Consider the following 6,000-nt stretch of genomic DNA (forward strand, 5'->3'; position numbering starts at 1 on the left):
CCTTGGTTGACCATATGTCTCTGTACATCGGGCTCCCGAGTGGCGCTACATCTCAGTGCTAGAGGCCTGTCCTTGGTTGACCATATGTCTCTGTACATCGGGCTCCCGAGTGGCGCAGTGGTGTGAGGCACTACATCTCAGTGCTAGAGGCGTCACTACAGACCCTGGTTCGATCCCGGGCTGTATCACAACCGGCCTGTGATCGGAGGACCCACAGGTCGGCTCACAATTCGGCCCGGCGTCGTCCGGGTTTTAGGGGAGGGTTTGGCCCGTGGTAGGCCGTCTAGTTAAGTAAAAAATAAAACTACCCCTCTCTCTCCCGTCTTCTCCGCCAGCCTTCCACTCCCTCCCCCATGGTGTCAGGGTTCCGAGCAGAGCAACACACCATGCTGGGACTCATTCATATGTATTGTATCTCCAGCAGCACTTCCCCAGCTCTCCTCCTCCCTCCCTCCCTCCCCTACGTCTTTTTTTAATTGTTTGATGCCTATCGTGACGAGCTCCCCGCTGCTCCTGTATCACAAACATGACACACCTCTCACCAGGAGGGCCTCCGCCGCAGCCCGCCCAGCAACCGTAAATACGTTTCTGAATAATTTAAATAAGATGTTGTATTTTCTTCCCCCACGTTTATTGCCGTTTGTTTCAGGTTCCTGGTACCTTTTTAATGCCGCGCACACAGAGGAGGAGAGCTGCAGGCAGTGGGGAGGGGGGACTAGAGCACACAGAGGAGGAGAGCTGCAGGTCGTGGGAGGGGGACTAGAGCACACAGAGGAGGAGAGCTGCAGGCCGTGGGAGGGGGACTAGAGCACACAGAGGAGGAGAGCTGCAGGTCGTGGGAGGGGGACTAGAGCACACAGAGGAGGAGAGCTGCAGGCCGTGGGAGGGGGACTAGAGCACACAGAGGAGGAGAGCTGCAGGCCGTGGGAGGGGGACTAGAGCACACAGAGGAGGAGAGCTGCAGGCCGTGGGAGGGGGACTAGAGCACACAGAGGAGGAGAGCTGCAGGCCGTGGGAGGGGGACTAGAGCACACAGAGGAGGAGAGCTGCAGGCCGTGGGAGGGGGACTAGAGGACACAGAGGAGGAGAGCTGCAGGCCGTGGGAGGGGGACTAGAGCACACAGAGGAGGAGAGCTGCAGGCAGTGGGAGGGGGACTAGAGCACACAGGAGGAGAGCTGCAGGCAGTGGGAGGGGGACTAGAGGACACAGGAGGAGAGCTGCAGGCCGTGGGAGGGGGACTAGAGGACACAGAGGAGGAGAGCTGCAGGCCGTGGGAGGGGGACTAGAGGACACAGAGGAGGAGAGCTGCAGGCCGTGGGAGGGGGACTAGAGGACACAGGAGGAGAGCTGCAGGCAGTGGGAGGGGGACTAGAGCACACAGGAGGAGAGCTGCAGGCCGTGGGAGGGGGACTAGAGCACTATATTAAAATACACGTTGATCACATCACACCGCGCATTTTAAAAACGGGGGCTTTTTAACATTTTATTATTTATGTGTCTCCTTGCAGAGTCCTTGGGTTTTGTAACTGTCAGTGGTTCATTAATGGTTCTGACCTGTTACCGCGCGGTAGAGTTCTGACCTGTTACCAGGCTGTAGGGTTCTGACCTGTTACCACGCGGTAGAGTTCTGACCTGTTACCGCGCGGTAGAGTTCTGACCTGTTACCACGCTCTAGGGTTCTGACCTGTTACCACGCGGTAGAGTTCTGACCTGTTACCACGCGGTAGAGTTCTGACCTGTTACCACGCTGTAGGGTTCTGACCTGTTACCACGCGGTAGAGTTCTGACCTGTTACCACACTGTAGGGTTCTAACCTGTTACCACACTGTAGGGTTCTGACCTGTTACCACGCTGTAGGGTTCTAACCTGTTACCACGCTGTAGGGTTCTGACCTGTTACCACACTGTAGGGTTCTGACCTGTTACCACACTGTAGGGTTCTAACCTGTTACCACACTGTAGGGTTCTAACCTGTTACCACACTGTAGGGTTCTGACCTGTTACCACACTGTAGGGTTCTGATCTGTTACCACGCTGTAGGGTTCTGACCTGTTACCAGACTGTAGGGTTCTGACCTGTTACCACACTGTAGGGTTCTGACCTGTTACCACACTGTAGGGTTCTGACCTGTTACCACGCTGTAGGGTTCTGATCTGTTACCACGCTGTAGGGTTCTGATCTGTTACCACGCTGTAGGGTTCTGATCTGTTACCACACTGTATGGTACTAACCTGTTGCCACAATGTAGGGTTCTGACCTGTTACCACGCTGTAGGTTTCTGATCTGTTACCACGCTGTAGGGTTCTGATCTGTTACCACGCTGTAGGGTTCTGACCTGTTACCAGACTGTAGGGTTCTGACCTGTTACCACACTGTAGGGTTCTAACCTGTTACCACACTGTAGGGTTCTTACCTGTTACCACACTGTAGGGTTCTAACCTGTTACCTACTGTAGGGTTCTAACCTGTTACCAGACTGTAGGGTTCTAACCTGTTACCACGCAGTAGGGTTCTAACCTGTTACCACGCAGTAGGGTTCTAGCCTGTTACCACACTGTAGGGTTCTGACCTGTTACCACACGGTAGGGTTCTAACCTGTTACCACGCAGTAGGGTTCTGACCTGTTACCACACTGTAGGGTTCTAACCTGTTACCAGGCTGTAGGGTTCTGACCTGTTACCACGCGGTAGGGTTCTGACCTGTTACCACGCGGTAGGGTTCTGACCTGTTACCGCGTGGTAGGGTTCTGACCTGTTACCACACTGTAGGGTTCTAACCTGTTACCACACTGTAGGGTTCTAACCTGTTACCACACTGTAGGGTTCTGACCTGTTACCACACTGTAGGGTTCTGACCTGTTACCACGCTGTAGGGTTCTGACCTGTTACCACGCTGTAGGGTTCTGACCTGTTACCAGACTGTAGGGTTCTGACCTGTTACCACACTGTAGGGTTCTGACCTGTTACCACACTGTAGGGTTCTGACCTGTTACCACGCTGTAGGGTTCTGATCTGTTACCACGCTGTAGGGTTCTAACCTGTTACCACACTGTAGGGTTCTGACCTGTTACCACGCTGTAGGGTTCTAACCTGTTACCACGCTGTAGGGTTCTGACCTGTTACCACACTGTAGGGTTCTGACCTGTTACCACACTGTAGGGTTCTAACCTGTTACCACACTGTAGGGTTCTAACCTGTTACCACACTGTAGGGTTCTGACCTGTTACCACACTGTAGGGTTCTGATCTGTTACCACGCTGTAGGGTTCTGACCTGTTACCAGACTGTAGGGTTCTGACCTGTTACCACACTGTAGGGTTCTGACCTGTTACCACACTGTAGGGTTCTGACCTGTTACCACGCTGTAGGGTTCTGATCTGTTACCACGCTGTAGGGTTCTGATCTGTTACCACGCTGTAGGGTTCTGATCTGTTACCACACTGTATGGTACTAACCTGTTGCCACAATGTAGGGTTCTGACCTGTTACCACGCTGTAGGTTTCTGATCTGTTACCACGCTGTAGGGTTCTGATCTGTTACCACGCTGTAGGGTTCTGACCTGTTACCAGACTGTAGGGTTCTGACCTGTTACCACACTGTAGGGTTCTAACCTGTTACCACACTGTAGGGTTCTTACCTGTTACCACACTGTAGGGTTCTAACCTGTTACCTACTGTAGGGTTCTAACCTGTTACCAGACTGTAGGGTTCTAACCTGTTACCACGCAGTAGGGTTCTAACCTGTTACCACGCAGTAGGGTTCTAGCCTGTTACCACACTGTAGGGTTCTGACCTGTTACCACACGGTAGGGTTCTAACCTGTTACCACGCAGTAGGGTTCTGACCTGTTACCACACTGTAGGGTTCTAACCTGTTACCAGGCTGTAGGGTTCTGACCTGTTACCACGCGGTAGGGTTCTGACCTGTTACCACGCGGTAGGGTTCTGACCTGTTACCGCGTGGTAGGGTTCTGACCTGTTACCACACTGTAGGGTTCTAACCTGTTACCACACTGTAGGGTTCTAACCTGTTACCACACTGTAGGGTTCTGACCTGTTACCACACTGTAGGGTTCTGACCTGTTACCACGCTGTAGGGTTCTGACCTGTTACCACGCTGTAGGGTTCTGACCTGTTACCAGACTGTAGGGTTCTGACCTGTTACCACACTGTAGGGTTCTGACCTGTTACCACACTGTAGGGTTCTGACCTGTTACCACGCTGTAGGGTTCTGATCTGTTACCACGCTGTAGGGTTCTGATCTGTTACCACGCTGTAGGGTTCTGATCTGTTACCACACTGTATGGTACTAACCTGTTACCACAATGTAGGGTTCTGACCTGTTACCACGCTGTAGGTTTCTGATCTGTTACCACGCTGTAGGGTTCTGATCTGTTACCACGCTGTAGGGTTCTGACCTGTTACCAGACTGTAGGGTTCTGACCTGTTACCACACTGTAGGGTTCTAACCTGTTACCACACTGTAGGGTTCTTACCTGTTACCACACTGTAGGGTTCTGACCTGTTACCACGCTGTAGGGTTCTGATCTGTTACCACGCTGTAGGGTTCTGATCTGTTACCACGCTGTAGGGTTCTGATCTGTTACCACACTGTATGGTACTAACCTGTTACCACAATGTAGGGTTCTGACCTGTTACCACGCTGTAGGTTTCTGATCTGTTACCACGCTGTAGGGTTCTGATCTGTTACCACGCTGTAGGGTTCTGACCTGTTACCAGACTGTAGGGTTCTGACCTGTTACCACACTGTAGGGTTCTAACCTGTTACCACACTGTAGGGTTCTTACCTGTTACCACACTGTAGGGTTCTAACCTGTTACCAGACTGTAGGGTTCTAACCTGTTACCAGACTGTAGGGTTCTAACCTGTTACCACGCAGTAGGGTTCTAACCTGTTACCACGCAGTAGGGTTCTAGCCTGTTACCACACTGTAGGGTTCTGACCTGTTACCACACGGTAGGGTTCTAACCTGTTACCACGCAGTAGGGTTCTGACCTGTTACCACACTGTAGGGTTCTAACCTGTTACCAGGCTGTAGGGTTCTGACCTGTTACCACGCGGTAGGGTTCTGACCTGTTACCACGCGGTAGGGTTCTGACCTGTTACCGCGTGGTAGGGTTCTGACCTGTTACCACACTGTAGGGTTCTAACCTGTTACCACACTGTAGGGTTCTAACCTGTTACCACACTGTAGGGTTCTGACCTGTTACCACACTGTAGGGTTCTGACCTGTTACCACGCTGTAGGGTTCTGACCTGTTACCAGACTGTAGGGTTCTGACCTGTTACCACACTGTAGGGTTCTGACCTGTTACCACACTGTAGGGTTCTGACCTGTTACCACGCAGTAGGGTTCTAACCTGTTACCTACTGTAGGGTTCTAACCTGTTACCAGACTGTAGGGTTCTAACCTGTTACCACGCAGTAGGGTTCTAACCTGTTACCACGCAGTAGGGTTCTAGCCTGTTACCACACTGTAGGGTTCTGACCTGTTACCACACGGTAGGGTTCTAACCTGTTACCACGCAGTAGGGTTCTGACCTGTTACCACACGGTAGGGTTCTAACCTGTTACCACACGTTAGGGTTCTAACCTGTTACCACACTGTAGGGTTCTAACCTGTTACCAGGCTGTATGGTTCTGACCTGTTACCACGCGGTAGGGTTCTGACCTGTTACCACGCGGTAGGGTTCTGACCTGTTACCGCGCGGTAGGGTTCTGACCTGTTACCGCGCGGTAGGGTTCTGACCTGTTACCGCGCAGTAGGGTTCTGACCTGTTACCGCGCGGTAGGGTTCTGACCTGTTACCACACTGTAGGGTTCTGACCTGTTACCACACTGTAGGGTTCTGACCTGTTACCACACTGTATGGTTCTAACCTGTTACCACACTGTAGGGTTCTGACCTGTTACCACACTGTAGGGTTCTGATCTGTTACCATGATGTAGGGTTCTAACCTGTTACCAGACTGTAGGGTTCTGACCT

At 52.2% G+C, this 6,000-nt stretch overlaps 1 protein-coding gene across 1 annotated transcript in view; it reads left to right on the forward strand.

Moving 5' to 3' along the window:
• LOC139413972 (protein diaphanous homolog 3-like) overlaps nt 1–6,000 on the forward strand; it is a 451,641-nt gene that overhangs the window by 14,004 nt on the left and 431,637 nt on the right. The gene's annotated exons all lie outside the window — the stretch shown is intronic.

This window comes from Oncorhynchus clarkii, chromosome 7 (genome assembly GCF_045791955.1).
Source record: "Oncorhynchus clarkii lewisi isolate Uvic-CL-2024 chromosome 7, UVic_Ocla_1.0, whole genome shotgun sequence".
Taxonomy (NCBI): Eukaryota; Metazoa; Chordata; class Actinopteri; order Salmoniformes; family Salmonidae; genus Oncorhynchus; species Oncorhynchus clarkii.